We start from the raw sequence: 24,539 nt of genomic DNA, 5'->3' as shown, positions 1-24,539 counted from the left end.
GTGGTCGTTAATGGAATGCATCATGTAACCGCACTGAAAAACAAGGGACAAGGAAGGAACACCCAAGACAGGCAGGAACACACAGTACAGCAAAGAGCCACCGGAGTGTCTGAAACGCCTGTACGCCGCAAACACCACCTTGTTGCCTGACAAGTGGCTACCCTGTCTCACGGTGGCAGAACTATGTGAACGTGTGGTGAAACGTCACGCCATCACCAAGCCCAAATCTGCTGAACCGTCTGACGGCCTGCTCGACGACCTGCTGTCCGATGTCTACAACGACGAGCTCGCCCTGCGCCTCTACCCCCCCCCCCCCCCCCGCACCAAGGCAGACCTGGCCATCCGGAACCTCAGAATGGGCGAAATGCTCAGCTTCATGCGCCGAGAGTCCATGCTTGAAGCGGGTGTACGAGTGCTCAAACTGTGCCGTGGGTTTGACCACGTGACAACGTGCAACTTGCTGATAGCTGCCATCTGCTTTGAAGACCGCTGGTGGGGCATCCTCGAGGCCAGTGGAGCGTTTCGTGGGGACGCGGAGCACTATCGGGCCAGTTGCAAAACTTTGTCCGATCTTGTGAAGAAGACGAACAACGAACTGAGTGCCGACGACCGCGTATCCCTTTACGAGTGTGCGTCCCTGTACGGAGCCATGTGCCCACCAGTCCCAGACTGGGACCCCATTCTCCAGACCCGAGAACTGGCGTCTGGTGGCCAGACTCCCCACGGCCTGCTGGACGGCGACTGGCTCCCCCCCCCCCCCCGCGAGGTTGTCCGGCGGATCCGCGACCTGGTGCGGTACCCCGGGGTCAAGCGGCCTGAGGCCCGAAAATTCGAGGAGTGGCTGGCTTCCTCAGATCGGGCGCTGCCTCCGTGGGGCGGGTCCACTACGCCATCGAAACTGAGGGTGAGAGAAGTACGGGCTCTTTCAAGGCGCGAAAGAACTTAGTGTTGGACGTGGTGCCGTTTGAGGAGCTCGTGGACTCTGTGCGGCATCATGATACCCAAGACAACAAGGCGCTTATCAAAAGCGAGTTCGGGAAAGTGAGACTCGCAGTCTCTGCTCCTCTCGAGGTCTACCTCCAGCAGGCCTACGTTTTTGCGGTGTCTGGAAGTGCTTATCTGCAGTGGCCGGGCAATACCCTTCTCTCTTCTCACAGCCATGTTGCTATGAAATGTTGCATCACATAATTTACAATGTATGAAAGCAAAATTTGACAGCAAGCTGGTAAATTTTTTGCATGAAAATTTAAGCAAGAGCTTCAAGTGCTGCTGTATAGTAAAAAACAGACCATCAGGTTCCTCTGCTTAAGGCCCTCCATGCCAAAGAAAGGGAAACATTTGGTAGCAGTGAACTGGGGACGATTACAATTGCGGGAATGGCCTTCATCCTGCAGTGGACATACAATAGGCTGATAATTAGTATTGCCACAAATGTAAATTTGTGCTTATGTTTACAAGGAGGCTGTTACAGTGATACGCTTTTGACATTATTTATGAGCATGTTCTTTTGTCATCTTCTAGAGCTGCAATGGACGTGCGGGACCGGCTTGCGCGGTACTTTATACAAGATGGCACGGTGCCATGGCAAGAAAGAATTGTAGCACATGCAGGCACTAAGGTAAGTAGAAGGTTAAGCAGCCAGAGGGAGAGCGGGTTGACAAACACCTCGCGTGCGATCTAACATCGGTTCAACAGCTGACCGATGATGTCTTTCTTTCCTGCCGCCTTCCGACTCTTGTCCCATAGTCTTACTGAGCATGCCTAGAGGCATCAAACGATAGTGCCGATTCCCCTTTTTTTTCAGCAGTGACAAGCAAAACACAAGTACTTAAGAAAAAGTATACATTGCTTAGGCGGCAAGCTGACACATTGCTTTGAACGCCCAATGGAACACATGCGCACCAATAGCCATTTTACCTTAACATTTTTCAGCTAAAAACAAACTTCGAGGAAAAAAAGATTGCATACTTTCTTCAGTGGGAACTGAAACCGAACTATATTTAATAAGCTGTGCTTCAGTAACTTAATTTTTTAAAGAAGGTACCAAGTGGACAAAGTGTGCATGCATGGTATTTATTGCACTTGTTCTAGCTTAACATGTCTATTGCATAATTTGAGTGAGTGTGAACTGAGTACACAAGACAAAAAGGAAAATGAAACTGCATATTGAAACATGGTAAACAATAGAAATTTGTTTTCCTCATTGCAGTCCCAGCACATGAAGTATGCTTGAATGAAATGAAATAGTGATAAATGATATTGCTAGTCAAAAGTAAAAATATGACTTGATTAAATATGACTGAATGTGAAATAAGTTCAAAATTATGTTTATCCTGCAGGGCTTGCATTTCTGCCTCAAATTTAAACATGATGAACAATACACATTTATTTTTCTTCATTGCACAGTCCCAGGACATGAGGTATGCGTATGGTTAAATGATATTGCTAGTCAAAAGTAAAAATATGACTTGATTAAATATGACTGAATGTGAGATAAGTTCAAAATTACATTAATCCTGAAGGACTTGCATTTCTGCCTCAAATATTAGTGTTTGTAATTTAAACGTAACCTCACAGCACATTTTTTGTGGCAGCGTGCAAAGCTTACTTGCCACCCACTGCCCCATCGCTGTGCATTCATCCTCTGCTTCTAGCTGCTGCTGCTTCTCGCGGATGCTTCGCAGTGATGCAGAGCATGCCCCGAGCACATTTGTTATTGTGCTTTCAATCTGCTCTCTATTCTTCTACCTTTTTGTCATGAAAAATACAACAAATGACAGAGAGTAGTTAAAAGCACAACGTCTTATGCACTTTTCTCTTTCAGGAAATGTGAACCAAGTACCGGGGAGGATAAACAGCAGGCAGCGCCCTCTTTGGAAGCCTTCGCGAAACCAAAGCAAGAAGCATTAATGGAAATATCTTGCATTAAACTTCATATTACCTTGAAGCAGTTGTGGTGATGATGATGTTTGTGGTTTAATGGCGCAAGGGCCACGAAGCAGTTGTGGCTTCTCTCATTCGCATTGGTGTGCAGTATCAGTCGATGTCGAGCTGAATAACAAATTCAGTGCACATTGTAAACGCCAGACCAAGCATATTGCTACATGTAAGGCTACGAGCATTGATGCGTAGATGCATGTGGGTCAAGAGAGAAAGAGGACGAAGTGAAGCGGAGGAGATGATATGGCGTGAATATGAAGTTTCTGTGCTAAATATACTCTTAGCCTGGTGTCGTTTCGCCGTAACAGTATGCAATAAAAAGTATTTTGCACAGTCATTCCTTTCTTACCCGTCAGAAGGAGAAAAAAGGGAGAAAAGGAGAGGCAGGGAAATTAACCAGGCTAACGTCCCTTGGCTAACCTGCACGGTGGAAAGGGGATGAGGAATTGAAAGAAAGCAAAAGAGAAATAGTTCACGTGCAGAGCAGTAGATGTAGGTTGTTCATAAGCACCTTCTCTGATTCATAGATCTTGGGAAAACAAATTAGCTTACTTCGCGGGATTTCCACAGATTACTACTGTTGGCGACGCACTCCAGCCTTGCTCAACGAAGGAACTGTGTAACCATGAGACAAAATGAATTATTTGTAAGCTCCATGCACTACTATTACTATGGTTTGGTTTTGTCAATTATTTTATGCCAGTGGCCAATTGGATAAAGTGGCAGCATGTGTGTTATAGAAACTAAAAGATGTCCTGCATGATACATACTTGCCATTCAATGTCACCATCATAGTTGAGCTCAGAGTCTTCTGGCTCCCTGTTGGATATGCATACAAATGAGAATTTCAATGCTTTGACAGTGTTCAAAAGTGCATAAAGGCAACATGTCTCAATAGTACCAATGGGACTTTTAAACAATGTAACGACATTGTTTCCAGAGCATGGTCATGCTGCGCCGTAAACTATCTTGGTAGGTTCAGGTTGAAGGCAGTGGGCATATGTTGGTAAACCCGTCAATGGCCACAATAAGCACTTGCCTGATGTCTTCATCAGAAGCAGCTGTGTCTGCACCTTAGGGGCACCTTCATTGCAGACAAAAGATGTCAGGTTGGCAATACAGAAGTAGCTCTGAGCATGCTTACATTTGCGAAAATAATGCTTGAGTCGTCGACTCATCACTTGGGTCACTGCAGCAGTACAGAGAATAAATTGATATCCGTTCTTGACTCGCGAAATGACTGCAAATAATTTGTACACACCCCTCGTGAAGTGGGGTGCTTACGCTGCAGCGCAGCAGTGACCTGTAAAAAAGCAGTGGTTAAATCAATTTGCAAAAGGAAAACATAAAATGGTCATTTATTCATTGTAATCTTAAACAAGTGTGCTACATATATCGTCGCTGGTTACCAGGTACCTTTGTTCTGGCTCCGGTATATTATTGGAAGCCCTGAGAGAGAAAAAAGAAGAGGCGTGAAAAAGCGTAAGCAACAGCTGATTGAAAAACAAGCATGCAGCGACTCCGGACAGCGCGCACTGCCTTTTCTACGTGTACACAACAGCGCTGTAAAACATAACTGGGGAACGAGTCAACAGCGCGCCGTCGCGTAGCTCTGCATGACCAGGCAATAGCGATAAATGTACGCTGAAAGTTACCTCTCGTAGTAGTGGACTATGCCCCTCAGTATGCTATCGACGATACCATACAGCGCCCACTTGGGAGTCTTGTTCGCAGCGCTGCCTCCAGCGCCCCTTCGCGCTGTGCGATCTTGCTCCGTTCATATTTTGTTCCAGCGATCTCTCGCATGCCTGAACTTCATCATAGCCTGATGACCTAAAGAAAATAGCATTGTCTCAGCCCGTGCGCACAGTATGTCCTTCCGCAGCGCGGGCGAAGGAGATGCTACATGCATGCTTACCTGTTATTGCAAATTCCTTTCCGATTAGGTGCCACCTGTTCATTTTCGATTTCGTGTCTTTGTATTCGGGCTTTGTTTTATCATATAAAAACGGATACTGCCGCACGACTTCGAAAAATCTCTCGATCGGGAATTCCATTTGTGTTTATCGAGAGCGTACACACACAAATATGGACCCTAGCAGACGGTGCCAAGCGCGGGAACTCAAGCGGCGGCGCGGTGACGGTAGCCATGGCAACCACTCCTCGGTCGCTGATTGGCCACGTCGCCGTACGGCAGCCGCACAAATGGGTCCTCGTCCCATTTGCCTGCATCTTTGGCACCAAAATTCAATTCTTCCAATACAAGAAATAGTGATACATGGTATGTCCCGTGGTTTCGTAATAAATATAGCCTACAGTCATTAAAACATATTCTACCACATATTTTAAATAAATATAAAGGTACATATACCTCTTCACCGAAGGAACTGCGAATGCATTTTGTAAACATGTGATCAGTGATTGTTTATCGTTCTTTCAGAGACAACTGTACGTATTACTGATTTTGTAACCCATACACATGTATTTCTATCTTCTGGTGTATCGAATGTTTTTTTCATATTTTAGTCTGTATTATCTACTCTCTACATCAGAGCGACTTGTATTAGTTTTGTTAGTAACCCTTACACACATACTTCCATTTTTCTGATGTATCAATTATGTCTTTTCTCTTAGTCTTTATATTATTTTCGGTCTTGTTATTGTGCATTTATGTAATTAATTTATTCTGAGTGTCTAACAATGTTACAATTTTGATGCAACTACCATGTATGCCTTGTAATGGACCATCGGCCTAGTCAAGCTGTTTTCCAACAGCTTTTAGCCTTTGGTATCCACCAGAACACTTGTAATTCTGGAAATAAAGTGAATTGAATTGAATCCTCCGAACGGCAAGAAAATCTCGCCGTTCGAGAGCAAGACCGCCGTCGCACGGCGGACCGCGAACGGCAAATGGCGTCCGGCGAGTTGCCGTGCCGGTAACGTGGACGCTCCTTAAGGCTGGTAGGGCATAGTTTTTAACGCCACAAGGTCAAAGTTTGCCATTAGGAAAAAGAAACAAAGCATCTTATTTGCACATTGTAATACAATCATTTTTGGCCGTCTTTTCAGATTTCTTCCTTCACTTTATCAAGTCTGGAGCACTGGCAGCCAGGAGTGAAGCTGGGGTGAAAAAATGAATATGTTTGGACGGCATCTTGCATCAAAACTGGCCGATGTTGCTCACCCTAAGTAGGTATTTTTTTTTTCACCCATTCCACTTTTGTGAAGATGATGATGATGTGTGGTGTTTTGTGGCGCAAGGGCCAGGTTTGGCCAAAGAGCGCCATGACAAGTGGTAGTGTTAACGATGTATTATGGAAGATGTGACTTGGCTGTAAAGTGGCCTAAAAATAGTCGCTGTGAAGTGCGTAAAATATACGTGCTATAAAATTATGGCGATGTCTAATGATGAATACAATGAACATCAAAATCCATCGTAGAAGAATGATGCGTTGTTTAAAATATGCGAGATGTTAAATTGTTAACAGCACTACTGCCTCGCCAGAGCCCTTGAACCACAAGGGCCTAGAGGCATGTGCTATTCAGAATAATTATCACAGCGGCATCCTCTGAAGAGAGGAAGCGCTACGAACGTGTGGGGCTAATAACATGCAATACAACATCTTCTAAAAAACCTAGGAAGGCGTCGGTGTCAAAGAGTGGTTCTGGGCCAAGTAACATAACAGGATGAAGGGGGATGTGTTGCCGGAATGCTAAGAAAAAATGTTTCCTTCTTTCAGATTCGGCTTCCCGACACTCCAGTAGGACATGGAGGACGGTCCGCCTCTCCCCGCATCTACCACAGGTTGGACGCTCGTTTCCCGTAAGTAAAAAGTTATGTGTGCCAAAAGTGTGTCCTATTCTTAGACGGCAGAATAGGACGTCTGTCCGGCGGGATTTTGTTACAGGAGACCAGAAACCTAATTGTGGCTTTATTACATGCAGTTTATTATTTATTTCTTCGTCCCACATGCGTTGCCAGTTGTTTCGTAGTTTCCTTCTTAAGAAAGGCTTCAGGTCTGTGACAGGGACCGAAGCAGTAGGATTAACTGCATGCAATGAAATTGATGTGGCCATCTGGTCGGCTAGAACGTTTCCCTCGATGCCCCTATGTCCAGGCACCCAGCATATGATCACATGTTGGTTAGATATATATGCTTTGCACAGTGCGGAGTAGAGTTCATTAAATACTGGATTTTTGTGATTACAGAAAGACATCAAGGCCTTCACAACACTGAGGGAGTCCGTATATATAATTGATTTCTGGAGTTGTGATTTCTTTATATGCTTTACAACCGACAAGAGTGCGTAGGCCTCAGCTGTAAGGATACTGGTTTCCGGATGTAGTACGTCGGATTCCGAGAAGGATGGACCGACGGCTGCATAGGACACCCCGTCGTGTGACTTCGATGCATCTGTGTAGAACTCCGTGCAGGAATATTTGTACTGGAGTTCCCGGAAATGCATTTGAATTTCAATCTCTGGAGCATGCTTTGTGACTTGCACAAAAGATATATCGCATTCTATTAGCTGCCACTCCCAAGGAGGTAGCAGCTTGGCTGGAGGCATTAGGCGGAGCTCGAGGAGTGGGACATGCATTTGATCACTAAACTCCCTCACACGTAGCGAGAAAGGCTGTCTTACGGAGGGACGATTATGAAAGAGTGTGGCATATGTCATATCGTTAACGGTATTGAAACATGGATGTTGAGGGTGAGAGTGGACTTTCAGGAAATATCTTTGGCTGATGTATGTTCTTTGAAGATGGAGTGACCATTCATTTGATTCGACATACAAACTTTCAATGGGACTTGTTCTGAAAGCGCCAGTGGCCAGTCGGATTCCTAAATGGTCAACCGGATCTAGCATCTTTAGCGCGCTCGGGGCTGCAGAATGATAAATCACGGCACCGTAGTCCAATCGTGATCTAATGAGGCTTTTGTAAAGATTCATCAAACATTTTCTGTCGCTGCCCCATGTTGTATGGGATAAAATTTTCAGTAAGTTCATTGCTTTTAGGCATTTCACCTTGAGATACTTTATGTGTGGAACAAATGTTAGTTTAGAGCACGGTGTAAGAATAATTTAGGTGCTGACACTCGCCGCTCCCCGTAGAGAGAACGCGCGGGCAGATTGTGTTCGCAGATGACCTTGAATCGGCGGTAGTTTTCGCCGCAAGGGTACAGATGGCGCTGTAGTATGGGAGCCCAGGGGCCCGCGCTGCCCGCTCGGGTGCGTTCAGAAATTTTCACGCCACGCGCGGGGTGAATACACGTGGTATAGGTGCAGAAGTGTACTTGCTGAAACTCGTGTGTGTGTGTGTGTGTGTGTGAAGGCTTCTCCGGATTCTCGAAAAGTGTTTGGTTGTGCCTGTCAGTCCTGTGAGTGCATTGTTCGGCTGATTGGTATTCTGCTGGGATTCACTCAACGTATACCACGCCGCGTCATGTGACGCCGAGTGCAATTAGTTGCGCTCAGGCTTGCTGCGCTTCAAAATGGGCAAGAAGTGCTTTGTACCGAATTGCAAGTCGGGGTATCGGACATGCACGGAGCGTGTGTCGCTTTTCAAGGCTCCGCGTGAACCCGAACGTTTAGAAAAGTGGCGACGGGCGATTCCGAGAGCAGACAGAGTTTTGCAGCCTACCGACCACGTGTGCGCGAAGCACTTCCCGAATGAAGTGATCTCTGCAACATATCACGCGGAATACAAGGGGAACGTCCTTCTGCACGCACAAAAAAAGCCGGTGCTCTCACCCGACGCTGTGCCTAGCATTTTCCCGAATTGCCCAGGATACTTGACTGTGCAGCAAAAAACGAGAAAACCTCCGCGGAAACGGCAGGCTCTGCCGCCGACTTCTCAGAAGCCTAAGAAGCAAGGACAGCCAGAAGCGTCGAATGCTTCTGAAGAGCTACACCTGGCCGTTGAAAATACACCAAGTTTATTGCTGGTTGACACAACGAGTTCAAAATATTCTGATGCCGAATCAACAGACGCGCCTTGTAAGAGGCCACGCTTGGATTTCAGCAGCGTCGCGCCCCCTCCACGTGAAGAAAAGGATCCTTTTCAACACGATACTGACACATTGAGTGGCACATGCACTGCCGACGCACCTAGTCACACAGCTGAAAAGGTAATTTCCTGTTTTAAATTCAGGTGGCATTCCTCCAGCCGCTTCACCTAAGCTCACTAGGCGCAACAAATCATGATATTGTTCTACAATACCTACCGAGCGGAAATTATCGTAAATACGATACGGTTGCTGCAGCCGTGTTTTCTTCCCTTCAGTATATTTATTTGATTATAATTAATTAGCCAGGATCTCATTGGACATCTAAGAGCACAGTGTGCTAGTAATCGCATAAGCTTTGCTCACTATTAGGTGCCATCCGGAAAGTGCACATTCATTTATTTAATTTCAGCGCCGTTCAGGCGTTAAAGAAGAGGTTGGTAACAGGAAAATTTTAGATTAATAAGAAATAATAAAATAGTAAGAAACATATAACACCGACTTGTTAAGAGAAGTAATGACATAATATAGATGACGTAAACGAAACTTTGGCTTAGTTCGGACGGCAGAAACATTCCTAATTCTATCATTTCTTTTCATTCAGCAACAAGTTTCTTCCTCATCTCAAAAAACTACGGAGCAAGAGAGAAGTCATGGACCAACGCAAGAGCAGCGACCCACCGAGTCCCTGTTCCTCCAGGACGGAGGACAGCAAATGACAATTTCCGCTCTGTCAGGCTGTGCTTCCAGCCTTAAACTCCCAAGTGAAGCCTGGGCAGTCCAAGTTTCTGACAGATTTGGGGTTAAATCTGTTGTTTTCAGTGAGCTAGAATTGCCGAAAGAGAGTAACCAGGCGCCTTTTCATAGAAAAGTACTAGAAGTAACCACATCACATAATGACTCCTTGTCAGTGAAATGTTTTGTTTATGGCCGTTTTGTTAACGTACAGACCATAAGTTCTGGTTTGCCCATGAATTCCCTAGCTGATATAGAGTGTGCAGTACGGGTCTTTCATGAAATGCATGTGTGTGCAGGTGGTCCCAGTGGTGAAATGTACAATAATATACGCCCCGAGTGCGCATATATTGACAAATGTGGAACCTGGCGGCACAACCGTTGCCTACTAGTGACAGAGAGTACAAGTTGCAATGCATGTGCTAAGTTAAAAGATGTACTTCGTATTTATGCTGCACGAAAGAAAAAGAATTCTCAACTGAAACACATTCGCATTCCGGCCAGTCCATCGAAAAAAACACGCATTGAAATGTTGCGGCGCGCCAGGATTGCCTGCTACAAGTCAAAAGTGCGGCTTCAAAAACAAAAACATAATCTTGAACAAGAATTGGCTAACTGCAAATCAAAACTACTAGAAATCAGTAATGAAACACTCGAACGCCTTTCCAGAGAAGCAAACCTTCCTGAAGCGCAAAAGCTGGTGTTGAAAGAGTGTGTAGCTGCAGGCAAAGCTCGCTCAAAAAACGGTAGAAGATACTCAGATGACTGGATCTTGCTCTGCCTTCTCCTCCATATTAGGTCACCTGGAGGATACAGATTCTTGATGGAGAGTGAAATTCTCGCCTTGCCTTCAGTACGAACAATACACCGCTACATCTCATTGGTGGGCTTTAAAACAGGCTTTGATAGTAAGTTCTTCATAGCCTTAAAAAAGAAACTTGAAAAGAAAGATGACTTCAAGCGGCACGGTATTATCATCTTTGATGAGATGCAAGTCCGTAAAAGTAAGGCTGTCAACTCAAAGACAATGACCTACGTCGGTCTGGCATCAGAGACGGAAAACAGTACCGAGCTTGCAGACCATGCTCTTGTTTTTATGTTCTGCCCTTTTGGTGAAAGTTATGCTCAGCCAATAGGTGTTTTTGCAGCAAAAGGTGCCACGAGGGGTACTATTCTTGCACAGTTGCTCCTTCAGGCAATTTTACTTATGGAGGAAGCTGGAGCAAAAATTCATGGGTTTGTTTGTGATGGAGCTTCGACAAACAGGACTATGTGGCGAACACTGGGTATAAGTGGGTCACTAGAAGCCTGCCGGAACTCCTTCACACATCCAAGCGACCCCACACGAAAAGTTTTTGCATTTTCTGATGCTCCACACCTCTTTAAATGCATCAGGAACCGTCTTTTGCAACAAAGGTACCTGAAAAAGGAGGGACGTTGGATTAGGTGGGAGGACTATGCAGCAGTTTATAAAGAAGACCAAGCGAATGTTGGAGCTTTGAAGGTGTGTCCAAAAATAACACATTCCCACATTTATCCAAGCAACTGTGAAAAGATGCGGGTAAAGCTTGCCACGCAAGTGTTCAGTCGCTCGATGGCAGCAGGTATTGAATTTTACAGAAACCGTGGTGTGCGCAGTCTGGGAGACACTGAAGCCATGCAAGAATTCACATTGTTTCTTAATAATCTTTTCGATGCCTTGAACCGGCGGTTTCCTCATGAAGGTGTCACAAAGCAGGGCTCTGACCTAGGCATTCTGTCACGTGGGGTAGAATGGTTGAATAACTGGGAAAAAGAGCTGCAGAGTGGAAATATCACGAAAGATATGTTCCTGACAAAAAGCACTTCTGAAGGGCTCCGAGTTACCTTGAGATCAACTAAAGAGCTTTGTGAGGTTCTTTTGCATCAGTACGAGTTCAGATACGTTCTTACAAATAAAATGAATCAAGATCCGATCGAAAGATTCTTTGGCAAGATAAGACTTGCTGGAAGCCAGAATGACCATCCTTCAATGCCAACATTTATGCAACTGTACAATACAATGTCCATTTACAGCCTTCTGAGGCCTCCCAAGTTTGGCAATTGCTGCGTGGTCGATGAGAAGCCATTACTAGACGCATCAGACTTCAGAGCCCTGATCGAACTAGGCAGTGCAAGCAACTCTTCGCCTGGCTTCATTGATCAGCTAAAAGAAAAGCTTGATAAACTGATTCTTGTTGAGGACTGGGAATGTGAGGATGTTATCACAGTAAACGGAAAGGATACAGCGCAAGTCGTTGACTGCATACTTTACTATGTGGTTGGATTCTTGAGCCGAAAGTTGATGAAAGCCACCACGTGCGATTGTTGCCGGTCTGCTTTTACCATTCCGCAAAACAGCTCTGCTGAAGCATCCCTGACCAACACAAAGAGCAGGGGTGGACTGTTGCACCCCAACGCGAATCTCTGAGCTGTTGAGAGTAGCTGAGGAGCACTTTGCAAAAAATGCCGACAGTCAGTCTGTATACTGGGAAACGGTGGAGCATGTGCTTGACACAAAGACCTTGACTTTTCCATGTGCTCAGCACAAAGAAGAGGTCATTGCACAAATTCTGCACTATTTCTTAACCATGAGAATGAGGCAGCACTGCAAAGCTGCAACCATGAACTTGAAAAAACAAGCTCAAGAGAAAAAAAAGCTTGCGAAACTTTGTTCATCCTGAATCGTGTTGCCAAGTTTACAGAATGTACTAATTTTGTTAGATTTTTTGTGAATGTATGTATTAAACAGTTTGTGCCATGCAATGTATAGTTTTGTAACAGAATAAATTATATGTTCAGCCCCCCTTTCAGCATGCCATTCCTAATATTCTACACAAATGTAAGAGCACTGTACACACCACCAGACCTACTTCAGGTCGGACATTTTTTTTTCTAATATAAGAGCGCGCATTGTTCTCTTGAAATGACAGAGTAGAATAGAAAAATTATGCCCATTCATGGGCAACTAGCGCAAGATATACTGCTTTGAGAGTTGCGATGGATTTAGCCGTGTGACATGCCCTTCATCAAGCTGTACTGCACACGGCTTGCAGTACTGGCGCAAAGTATAACCGCCATCGCCTTAACACTGAGCAGAAGCCTGCGTAGGGGTCGCGTGTCGAGCGAAGTTTGTAACCAAGTACATGTGTAAGCTAGAGGTGCAATGGTTCAAGGTGCTTTGAGGACGTTTATTTTGTAAAGAGGAAGATGAGCAGCGGCGGCAGCCGCACCGCCAGCGCACAGCGCGAGATTGCTGGGTTGACGACCGAAGCTCGGAACGGCATTTTGGCTAGCTGTCCTTACGCTATTTCCCCGAAAATCCGGCTACAATTTATTTATTTTTGCTTTAATTAGCTAACATTGGCGGGCGCAACTAGAAAATACGATTGATACACTGGCTTCAACGTATGCTAGATACCAGATCTATAATAAAAACGTCGTCGAGAAATCAGTTGCACATTCATTTAGATAATCAGTCTTGTTACTGCAGAATCCCGGTGTATTCATGCCTGTGCATACTTTTCTATATACCCCGATATCGAGCTCGACAAACGAGCAACGCTTAGCATCGATAACCTACGCAGCGCAAATCCGAGAGCCTCCACCTACTAGCGCCACCTGTCGCCGGGAAACGGAAACAGCGCCGGCGGCGAACACAACCAGGACGGTGCGCCGGCCGCAGTGTCAACACCTAAATTATTCTTACACCGTGGTTTAGAGTCAAGTATGATACCTAAGAACTTGTGCTCTTTGTTCACAGGGATTTGCTGGCCACACATTTCGATATTGGGATCTGCAACGAGCCCTCTCTTTCTTGTGAAAAGCACACAAGAACTTTTGTTCGGATTCACTTTGAACCCGTTTTCGTCTGCCCACTTAGACATCTTGTTCAATCCCTGCTGTATTTTTCTTTCGCACACTGCAAGGTTACAGGACTTAAAACCTATTTGTATGTCATCTACGTAGACGAAATAAGATATAGCTGGCGGTAATGAAGCGCGGAGTGTGTTCACCTTAATGATAAAGAGAGTGCAACTCAGTACGCCTCCCTGGGGTACACCAGTTTCCTGTGTGAATGTACGCGACAGTGCATTACCTATTTTCACCCGAAATGTACGGTTTTGTAGGTAGCTTTGGATAATGTTTAACATATTGCCGCGGATGCCCAGCGCTGACAGCTCGCGCAATATTCCGTACCGCCAAGTTGTATCGTACGCCTTTTCCATGTCAAGAAATACGGATAGGAAGGATTGTTTATGTAGGAAAGCATCGCGAATGTTTGATTCGATACGCATGAGATGGTCGGTTGTAGATCGCCCTACCCTGAAGCCACATTGAAGTGGGTCAAGCATATTGCTGGACTCTAGAAAATCTACGAGACGGCGATTGATCATTTTTTCAAAAAGCTTGCAAAGACAGCTCGTAAGCGCTATAGGACGGTAGCTGGTCAGCAGTGATGTATCTTTACCGTGCTTCAAAACAGGAATAACAATAGCTTCTTTCCATTTAGATGGGAGGTACCCGGCAGCCCATATAGCATTGAAAAGTGCGAGTAGCGTTATTTGGGTATCGTTGTGGAGATGTTTAAGCATATCGTACATGATCCTGTCAGGGCCAGGTGCAGAGCTCTGACATGAAGCCAGAGCAGCTGTCAATTCGGCAATGTTAAAAGGCTGGTTATATATTTCATTCTGTCTGCATTTGCGGTTGATGGCTCCCCGTTCTGCTATTTGCTTGTGCTTTAGGAAAGCCTTGGAATAATTATTGGAGCTGGAAATCCGCTCAAAATGTTCCCCGAGTGCGTCAGCTTGATCTTCTAAGCTATTGCCTTCATCGTTTACTAGGGGCAACGGATGAATTTCTTGTCCATTTAGCCTTCTGAGCCCGTCCCACACTTTAGCCTCTTGAGTGTATGAATTTATATCTGAAAGGAACCTCTGCCAGCTTGCCCTCTTTGCCTGTCTTCGCGTTCGTCTTCCCTGGGATTTAATCTGTTTAAATTCTACTAAATTTTCGGTGGTAGGGCATTCACGTAGTTTGCCCCAAGCTTTATTTTGTCTCCTCCGTGCCTCTTTGCAATCGTTATTCCACCAAGGGACCCGTCTTTTTAATGAAGTGCCGTTTGTCTGAGGGATGAATTTCTCTGCTGCATCAATGATAAGAGCGGTAAAATATGATACGGCATGATCTATGCTAAAATCACTTATAAAATCTGGTAATATATAGGTGGATTCTTTAAAGCATTCCCAATTAGCCTCGGCTCGTTTCCAGCGAGGAACAGGCGGAGGGGAGTCATGTTGTGTTACTAGGTTTAGAGTTAATGGGAAGTGATCACTTCCAAATGGATTTTTAATTACAGACCACTCTAAATCAGGGAAGATAGAACCAGAACCGATAGACAGGTCTATTGAGGAGTATGAATTATGCTGTGGATTGTAGTAGGTCGGTTCTTTCTTATTAAAGAGGCACGCACTGGAGTTTAAAAGGAAATTTTCAATGAGTCGACCTCCCGCGTCGCATCGTGAGTCTTCCCACATCGGGTTATGGGCGTTAAAATCTCCCACGAGTATGTAAGGCTCGGGGAGCTGGTCAATGAGGTTATAAAAGTCTGTTTTTTCAAGACGCTGGTTTGGCGGTATATAAATGGAACACACTGTTACTAATTTGTGAAAAAGAATGGCCCGAACTGACACTGCCTCGAGGGGCGTGTTAAGGGCGACGGGTCGGCAAGCGACAGATCTGTGGGCTACTATTGCTACACCGCCAGAGGCGGTAGCCTCGTCGCGGTCATTCCGAAAGATAGAGTAATTACGAAGGAAATTAGTGTTTGTGTGTTTCAGATGTGTCTCTTGAACACACAGCAACCTTGGATTATGTTTGTGTAAGAGTTCATTAATGCCGTCGAGGTTACGTAAAAGTCCTCGTACATTCCACTGTAGTATTTGTGTTTCCATTATGATAAATGTGTTGGGTGCTGTGTGTTTAAGAGAGAAGAGTAAGCTCACTGGCCTTTTTCAGGCGCCGTGACGGGAGTTTTGTCTCTTTTGGAGCGATCGAGAGTGCCTCGCCGCTCCTTAGGCGCTGGTGGCGCCGTCTTGCTGGTGGTTGTGTCCATCGCCTCTTGCGAGGCGCTGGACAGGCGCTCTTCCGAGCGCTTTGTTTGGCGTGAAGGCCTCGGCACGTTGGACGAAGCCTTCGAGGTCACCTGCCCGGAGGTAGATGGCCCCTTCTGCTGGGTTGGCGTAGCAGCGCTAGCTGCAGCCGCCGGGGGGGCGGATGGCGTTTCTGCCGCCTCACTGGGTGCGAGTCGGACAGCCGCCAGAGACCGTTGTGGCGCTGCCCCCTGACGCGCCACTTCGGCAAATGTGTTTTTGGGCAGGTAGGATACCCGCCTGCGTGCCTCCTTGAAACTAATATTTTCTTTTACTTTTATCGTCACAATTTCTTTTTCTTTTTTCCAGGATGGGCACGACCACGAGTATGCGGCGTGCTCCCCTTCACAATTTACACAATGGAGAGTGTTCTTGCAAGCTTCAGAAGTATGTTCATGGGCACTGCACTTTGCACAGGTTTGACGGCCTCGGCAGCTCTGCGAACTGTGGCCGAAACGTTGGCATTTGAAACATCTGAGCGGATTTGGCACATATGGCCTAACACGGAGCTTGATGTACCCTGCCTCGATTGACTCGGGCAGGACACTTGATCTGAAGGTGATTATCAAGTGCTTGGTTTGGATTTCTTTGCCATCTCGCCTCATCTTAATTCTTTTGACATTGATTACATTCTGTTCACTGAAGCCCTCAAAGAGTTCAGCCTCAGTGAGCTACAGCAAGTCATCGTCCGACACAACGCCGCGGGTGGTGTTCATAGTACGGTGCGGGGTTACTGTTAGTTGGTTATCCCCAAATGACATTAGCTTAGGCAGTTTCTCGTATTGCTTCTTATCGCGGAGCTCCAGGAGGAGATCACCGCTTGCCATCCTGGTCGCCTTATAACCGGCTCCAAAAACATCAGTCAGGGTCTTTGATACAATGAAAGGTGAAATGGTGCGTACTGGTTTGCCTGGTGTTTCCGAGTGAACTACATGGAAACGTGGGAAGTTGTGGACTTGGCGTCCGAAAAACTGAAAGACTTCATCGGTGCGCCCTCTTTTCTGAGGGCGATCAGGGAGTTGAGGAAAGGAGCTATCCATAAATATGTGTGATATTTCGGCAGTAACGCCAGCCACCCACCATGGAGTCCTACAAGGGGACGCTGCAGGACCTGTGAAACACTGCCTGCAAACGCCAGCTGTACATTACCACTATAACCAAATATGAAATAACCAAGGTTGGCTATTCACACAAGGTTAACCCTTGCTGCCTGGAAAAATCGGAATGAAAAGAAGCCAGAAGAAGACAGGAAAGGTGGAAAGTAAGGAAAAGACGAAGGTTGTAGGGAGAGAGAGACAGGAAAAGGCAACTACCGATTACCCCCGGGTGGGTCAGTCCGGGGGTGCCGTCTATGTGAAGCAGAGGCCAAAGAGGTGTGTTGCCTCCGCCGGGGGGCCTTAACGGTCCAAACATCCAGCATCGGCTCAACCTCCAGGATCCCCCTTTCCCCAGACACGGCTAAGCCGCGCACGGCAACACGCGGGAGGGTCCAACCCTCGTGTGCTCGGGTCCGTGGTGTCGCAACGCACCAAACGCCTGCTGACGCGGACGCCCCTGCGGGGGGTATAGGCTGTTAAGCCTCCGTTCTTAAATGCGGTAGCGATTTCCAATGCCTGTTGCGAAGGATTCCTGCCGCTATCATGCTATCGCGTCTTTCCGTAACGTATCTGTGCAACAGAAGCAATCGTTCTTTTTTTCTCTTATTACTATATCAATGCGCAGAGCTTAAGGAAAAACAGGAAGAACTGGACTCTTTTTTGTCTTCTGTATACTACAATTTAGATGTACTGGCTTTTCGTGAAACGTGGTTTACTTGTGACTGGGATGTCGTACAGCTCGATGGCTACAATTGTGAGGCACTATGTAGAAAAAACAGGAGGGGTGGTGGCGTGGCCCTTTGTATCAAAAATGAACATTCATATAATGTTACACCCGAATACTCTGTTCTTAATCCAGATTTTGAGTCCCTTTTCATCACAGCTAACGTATTTACACTCGGAGTTTTCTACTGCCCGCCCTCTGGATCCTTAGAATAATATTACTGCTTTTTTGAACCAATGTTGGAATATTTTTCATCTTTTAAATCGGCAGTAATTACTCTAGGTGATTTCAATATAAACATTTTAAACCAAACTGATTTAGTTACAGAATTTGTCGATATATCGTTAAATGGTTTTTCGAATGTTATTGATGTTCTCACACGCATAACGGTTACTTCTGAGACTCTGATTGACTTAGGCCTGTATTTTCAAATGCCCCTTACCTCACTGAGGAGACCTCAACTGCTTGAGGATGCCTTATCACATTCTGGAACGCTCCTTACTAAGGTGCCCTCACTGAGGCCTTCCTTGGAGCTCCTTTAGGTTAAGGTAGTGCTGGAGCTACCTTTGTCCCGCCTTGCCTCACTCCTTGCACGAAAAGGGCGCTTCACTGCAGTACTTTGTAAACTCTCTCGTCTACACAGATGGCATGAGAAGTACCGCGGAAAAAAACTTGGCTAGGCGCAGTGGCGTAGCAACAGGGGGGGCCGGGGGGCCGTGGGCCCCGGGTGCAAGTGGCCAGTGGGGGGAGGGGGGGGGGGGTGTCATATCCGCTTGAAGACACCCTTTCCGCCGGCTACACCCGGGGGGGGGGGGGTGACAGAAGACCTATGGGCCCCGGGTGCCAGACGACCTAGCTACGCCACTGGCTAGGCGTTACGTATTTGTGGACCGGAAATAATTGCATAGAGAAGACTAAAGAGTTAGCGGAATGCATAAGCGCTGATATTAAAGGTTTCGGGAATGGTGCTGAAATTATCGTATTATAGTCGGATACAACTTTAGAAAAAAGGGGAGGCCCCGCTGGCCCCGCCCAGACGACCGAAGCGCGACAGCCGATTGCCTCCGCGACTAAAATAATCCCGCAAGAGAAATCGTGCTTCTGAAACGCGCAATTCTCGGTATAAACAAAGACTTTTGTATTTTGATGACTGGTTTAGCAGAGCTCTCATGTGCTACAGCACATGCCGGATCACGACAAAAAAATAACCTCGTGCCTTCCACAATGCTTCCTGTCGTCTGCTCTTTGGCTTCATTGCAAGTGACAAAAGTAGAAAGAGCAGCTCTGCATGGCTTTTGCGCTTGTTTACATGTACACGGCACATTTACTACTCTTTTTCCTAGCTTAATGTGAATCAGTTGCTATTGGACAAGTACTTATATAAAACAATGCATTTATCGCAACCATTACAAACCTGGGGCGTGAATACTCGAGGCAGGAAAGGTACAAAAATGCTTCATTCATCGTATTAAATAAACACTCATGGTGTTAAATAGCATGAAATTTATGTTTTTTGGTTTTGTGTTTCACAAATTTTGTTCTTTTTTTTTTTGCGAGCCTGCAATCTCGCCAGTTCGCGCAAGGCATTCCGTGCGAGTTTTCCGACATGGAGCCCAACGAGGTGACATCGGAATGCGATTCTTTGTTGCGAAACGAGCCTTGTGTAGCCTCGATGTCCACACCACCAAGGATCCTCGACAAGAACAAGAATGGCCACATCCTGAATAGCGATTCACGCCATATGATCCTCCACTGCTACACGTATTGGCGTAACAGGGAGCCTGAACACAGCGTGGAGGCCACGACCAAGTTTGTCGCCGAGATGCTCGGTGTCAGCGAAAGCACAGTGTTCAAGGTGAGGAGGGAGGTCAAAGCATCGCATATTTTGGGTGGCAAACTGTCGACGCCCTCGCGAAAGCGCCCACGAAATGCGGAGAAAAGAAGACGCAGCACGAAGTATGACAGCTTCACGTTGTGCGCGCTGAGGTCATGTGTGCACGATTTCTTTCGCCGCAACGAGATACCGACGGTCGAGAAGATAACTAACGAGTTCTCGAAGCGTATGGATCTCTCATCACTGAAGTGGTGTACTGTGCGTCGTCTGCTTGTCGAGATCGGATTCAAGCACGAGAAGAGGAGCCGCAATTCGCTGCTTATCGACCGGGATGACATAGCTGAATGGCGGAATCGCTACCTTCGTGACGTGGAACGCTACCGGGCGGAAGGCCGAAAGATCTTTTTCCTGGACGAAACATGGGTGACGGCGGGACACACTCGGTCGATCGTGTGGACAGACACCATGGTGCAGAAGCGAGGACGCCTATATGCGCGAGCAAATGGTCTGTCGACGGGTTTGAAACAACCTTCTGGGAAAGGCCAGCACCTGATTGTGACGCACATCGGCAGCGAGGATGGCTTCGTCGACGGGTGCTTAAATATATTCCGAGGCCAAAAAACGGGCGACTACCACGAAGAAATGGACGGCAATCGCTTCGAGGGATGGTTTAATAACGTTCTGCAGAAGTTGCCTGCTGGTAGCGTCATTGTTATGGACAATGCACCTTATCATTCCCGGCGAGAAGAGAAATTACCGACGACAGCTTGGAAGAAGGAAAAAATACAGGAGTGGCTCAAAAGCAAAAACATCACCTACAGCGAAAGGATGGTTAAAAAGCAGCTGCTTGAGTTGGTAGCATCTGTAAAGCCACGCTTTCTGAGCTACATCGTAGACAATGCAAGCTGAAAGGGCCGGTTGCATTGTACTCAGGCTCCCAACGTACCACTGCAAATTTAATCCTATTGAGCTCGTGTGGGCAAAGGTGAAAAATGGCATCGCTGCGGACAACAGAGATTTCAAGCTGTCTACGGTCGAAGACGTATTGAGGGAAAAAATCAAGCATGTAACGGCGGAAGACTGGAAGAAGAACATTCACCACGTGATGGATCTGGAGGCAAAGTTCAGGCTTGATACATCTGGGAGTGACCATATCCAACCCATCATCATCCAGCTGGGTGAAGATGACCGTGAAGAAAGCGACTCCGACTGCGAGCTGTCCGGCATTGAGCCACTCAATGAAGAATAACAGCTTCTTATTAATGAAAGAACAGCCCTTATTAGGGCTATCCAAATTTTGCCGGTGGGTTCGCAGCAGCCAAGCGTTCTCCCGTGACCTCTCAAATAAATAAGCAGTTCATTTGGTGACACATTCCTTTTAATGGAAGCTCAATTCTGAAAAAGCAATGTACTGCACAGATCGTGCTCAATATAAGTATTGGCATGGAAACGTGCTGAAATGCTGGAAAATCTGAATGCAAATACAATTATTAACCCTGAATAAATATGTGGGGCCCAAAATGCTCGTTCGCGCAGCCATTACCCAGCTTCACACGAAAAAGCAGTAGTCAACGTGAAATTGACAGCCACACTTAGCAGCCTGCACGCGAAAGCACATTCATGTGTTTGCATTGTTTATTTTGGTTATCTGGCCCAGGCAAGTAATGCGAAGACAACAATTATCAAGCATCATTAGCTTAGTGAGGCCTCAAATACTCATTCAGGTAGCCATTCATAGTAGTACACTCTAAGAAAAGTTTACACCCTTCGGAGTGCCTATTCTGCCACACAACAATAATCGTCATCTGCCTTGATGCGTTTCCTTTCTTGAAAACGCCGCGCCCGCTACTTTCCTGTCAGGGGTGCTATCATGCTGATACACGCATGCCGTTCGTTACTGGAAAGTACCAGGCTCGCAGCGTTAAAGAAAGGAAACGCATTAAAGCAGATGACGATTATTGTTGTGTGGCAGAAGGGGCACTCCAAAGGGTGTAAACTTTTCTTAGAGTGTAGTCGAGGGCACGCTTGAAAGGCACCATTAGCAGTCTGCACGTCAAAGCGCAATCATGCTGTCGCCACTGTTGGTGAAACGGCAGCAATCAACGTGAAAATGACAGCCACTGTTGGCAGCTTGCATGAAAAAGCACGTTCATGTGGTGGCATTGTTTAACCTGGTTATATGATTCAGGCAAGTAATGCAAATAAGACAACAATTATCAAGAATCATTAGCTTAGTGAGGCCCAATATACTCATTCGGGTAGCCATTTATAGAAGCACTCGAGGGCAAGCTTGAAAGGCACCATTAGCAGTCTGCACGTCAAAGCGCAGTGATGTCGTCACCACTGTTGGTGAAACGGCAGCAATCAATGCGAAAATGATAGCCACTGGTGGCAGCTTGCATGAAAAAGCACGTTCATGTGGTGGCATTGTTTAACCTGGTTATCTGACCCAGGCAAGTAATACGAATAAGACAACAATTATCAAGCATCATTAGCTTAGTGAGGCCCAAAATACTCATTCGGGTAGCCATTCATAGAAGCACTCGAGGGCAAGCTTGAAAGGCACCATTAGCAGTCTGCTTGTCAAAGCGTAGTCATGCCGTTTCCACTGCTGGTGAAATGGAAGCAATCAACGCGAAAATGACAGCCACTGTTTGCTGCTTGCATGAAAAAGCACGTTCATGTGGTGGCATTGTTTAACCTGGTTATCTGACCCAGGCAAGTAATGCGAATAAGACAACAATTATCAAGCATCATTAGCTTAGTGAGGCCCAAAATACTAATTCGGGTAACTATTAATAGCAGTAGTCGAGGGCACGCTTGGAAGGCACCGTTTGCAGTCTGCACATCAAATCACAGTCAAGCTGTCACTACTGTTGGGGAAACGGCAGCAATCAATGCGAAAATGACAGCCACTGTTGGCAGCTTGCATGAAAACGCACGTTCATGTGGTGGCATTGTTTAGCCTGGTTATCTGACCCAGGCAAGTAATGCGAATAAGACAACAATTATCAAGCATCATTAGCTTAGTTAGGCCCAATATACTCATTCGGGTAACTATTAATAGCAGTAGTCGAGGGCACGCTTGAAAGGCACCGTTTGCAGTCTGCACATCAAATCACAGTCATGCCACAGCCATTGTTGTATTTGTTTATCTGACCGGGCAAGTAACACCAATGTAAGCACAATTATTCACCCTGAATAGCTCTGCTAGCATTGTTTGTACTAAAAAATGCTGAGTGAAGTTGAATGTGTTTTATTGAGGCAATTATTTAATTCACAAGCCATCGGCATAGTGATGGATAGCCAGGTTCAGACAATGACATTTGTGAAGTAATAAATGGTGAAAGTTGCAAAAGCTCTCAGTGCACTGCTTCGCTGGGCTCCATTCACAGAAAAATACCTTTGCAACGACAAAAGCGTCGCACAGGAAATGACTCCCCACTGCACAATGTTATTCGTGTTGAAAACTTTTACCATCATATGTGATGGGCAGCGAAACCGTCTGTTTACTAAGACTGAATGCATGAAAAATGCAACAGCATAGAAAGATGTTGCTTCGCAATATGCAGCCTTTCATGTGCACTTCTGGCGAGCTGCCACATGTACTAATGCATAAACATGAACAGAGGTAAGAGGCAAAGTTGCTGTGCAACCCACATGACGCTTTTAAGAAAATGTATCTCTAAACCTTTCTGTTTTAATAGGCGATCAAAATTTGTTTTGAGCAAGTTGGTTAATCACATTGAAGCAACAACACAAGGAAGGACAGAAAACACAGCGAGTAGGCTGATTGAGAAGACGAGGTAGACCAGTGAGAAAGGTTTTAATGAGATGGAAGAGGCCAGCCCTGCAGTGTACAGGAGTTAGTGCTTTGAATGAGATTCGTTAATGAAAATGTGTAAAGACTTTGCTGAAAGAAAACTAGCAAAAACAAATGCTAATATAAAGTAAAAGGACAGAAATAAGAGTATGCGCAAACATGCATGGAATCAGGCACACAAACGCGAAAACTAAGAAAAACTCAAATATAAAGAAATGTGGGAAATAAAAAAAAAATTGACAAACGCAAGAAAACATACACACATTTACAAACAGACCTTGGTAGAGGTATTATAGGAGCGGGTTCACAAGCTACTGTGCCTACCTTCTGGTATGTCTTTTTTTTTTTCAACCATTCTCTTAACACTGTCTTGGGAATTTTTAATTGCAACATATCACAATAATTGAAAAGCAGCGCGAAGCTATGTTGTGGGAAACCATATCGAGCGTTGGCAACACAACTTATGCGAGACAGTGCCACACCACGCATTCTACAGCTTGCGCGCACGGTGAGCACTGGTGGAAAGCAATCAATCGACGGTGCCACACAACGCACGAGCACGGCCGTTAGATGCTCGGCCATCTCACTACTGAAAATGATCGTTCACGCTAAGTTGACGGCGACAAATCTTTGCGTTGGAGGCTTCTTTTGCAAATATTTTCTGTCGAGACGCTCGTAGGTTTGTTTCATGCACGCACGCTTTTCTCATTTCTCCTGAGAATGGTTTTGCTCCATCCCTTCACCCCGTCCGACGAGAAACGCAGCGACACAGTACACGAACACACCCACTGCTGACAGTAGGCACCAGACTTTGGCAAACTTTTCTCGTCGTAACTTCACTCGGGAGCGAAATAAAACAGACATGGAACAAACAAGCAGGATGTGTGTTTGCAGCGGTCGCCGTGGGATCCTGTTTTCAGGCAAAGAGTAGTGCAGTGTCAGCAATGCTCGCTTCGATGTTTCGTCGCCGGATCATGGCTTGGAATAAACGCACGCGGCACAAATCCCGCATCGTAAGCTCGCAGTAATATTTCTGGCATGATAGACAATCACAAACAGTTTGGGAATTCACTGTGACGAGGCGTTGACGTGCACAGCTGACGCGACTTCGCCCAGTTCGAAGCCCGGGCGGCCATCTTCTCCGACGGCGGGGTCACCGGCCGTCTGGCACATGACGTCGGTCCAGAGTGCGCGCCCATTGGTGG

General features: G+C 46.1%; 2 long non-coding RNA genes across 3 annotated transcripts; one reads left to right on the top strand and one right to left on the bottom strand.

Annotated features, from left to right (window-relative positions):
- The first annotated feature begins 855 nt into the window (after positions 1-855).
- Positions 856-2,947, top strand: LOC129387241 (uncharacterized). Of its 2 annotated transcripts, XR_008614491.2 has the most exons (3): positions 856-904; positions 1,522-1,618; positions 2,825-2,947. It is a non-coding gene; the product is annotated as an uncharacterized lncRNA (long non-coding RNA). The 2 variants fall into 2 exon arrangements; XR_011892595.1 differs by lacking the exon at positions 856-904 and having other exon boundaries at positions 1,141-1,618.
- Positions 2,948-4,281: 1,334 nt separating this feature from the next.
- Positions 4,282-7,470, bottom strand: LOC129387238 (uncharacterized). Its single transcript, XR_011892594.1, has 2 exons — positions 4,596-7,470; positions 4,282-4,389 (listed from the first exon to the last, which is right to left on the bottom strand). It is a non-coding gene; the product is annotated as an uncharacterized lncRNA (long non-coding RNA).
- Between the last annotated feature and the right edge of the window lie 17,069 nt (positions 7,471-24,539).

This window comes from Dermacentor andersoni, chromosome 2, assembly GCF_023375885.2.
Source record: "Dermacentor andersoni chromosome 2, qqDerAnde1_hic_scaffold, whole genome shotgun sequence".
NCBI classification, from domain to species: Eukaryota; Metazoa; Arthropoda; class Arachnida; order Ixodida; family Ixodidae; genus Dermacentor; species Dermacentor andersoni.
This window is presented reverse-complemented; position numbering and strand designations above follow the sequence as displayed.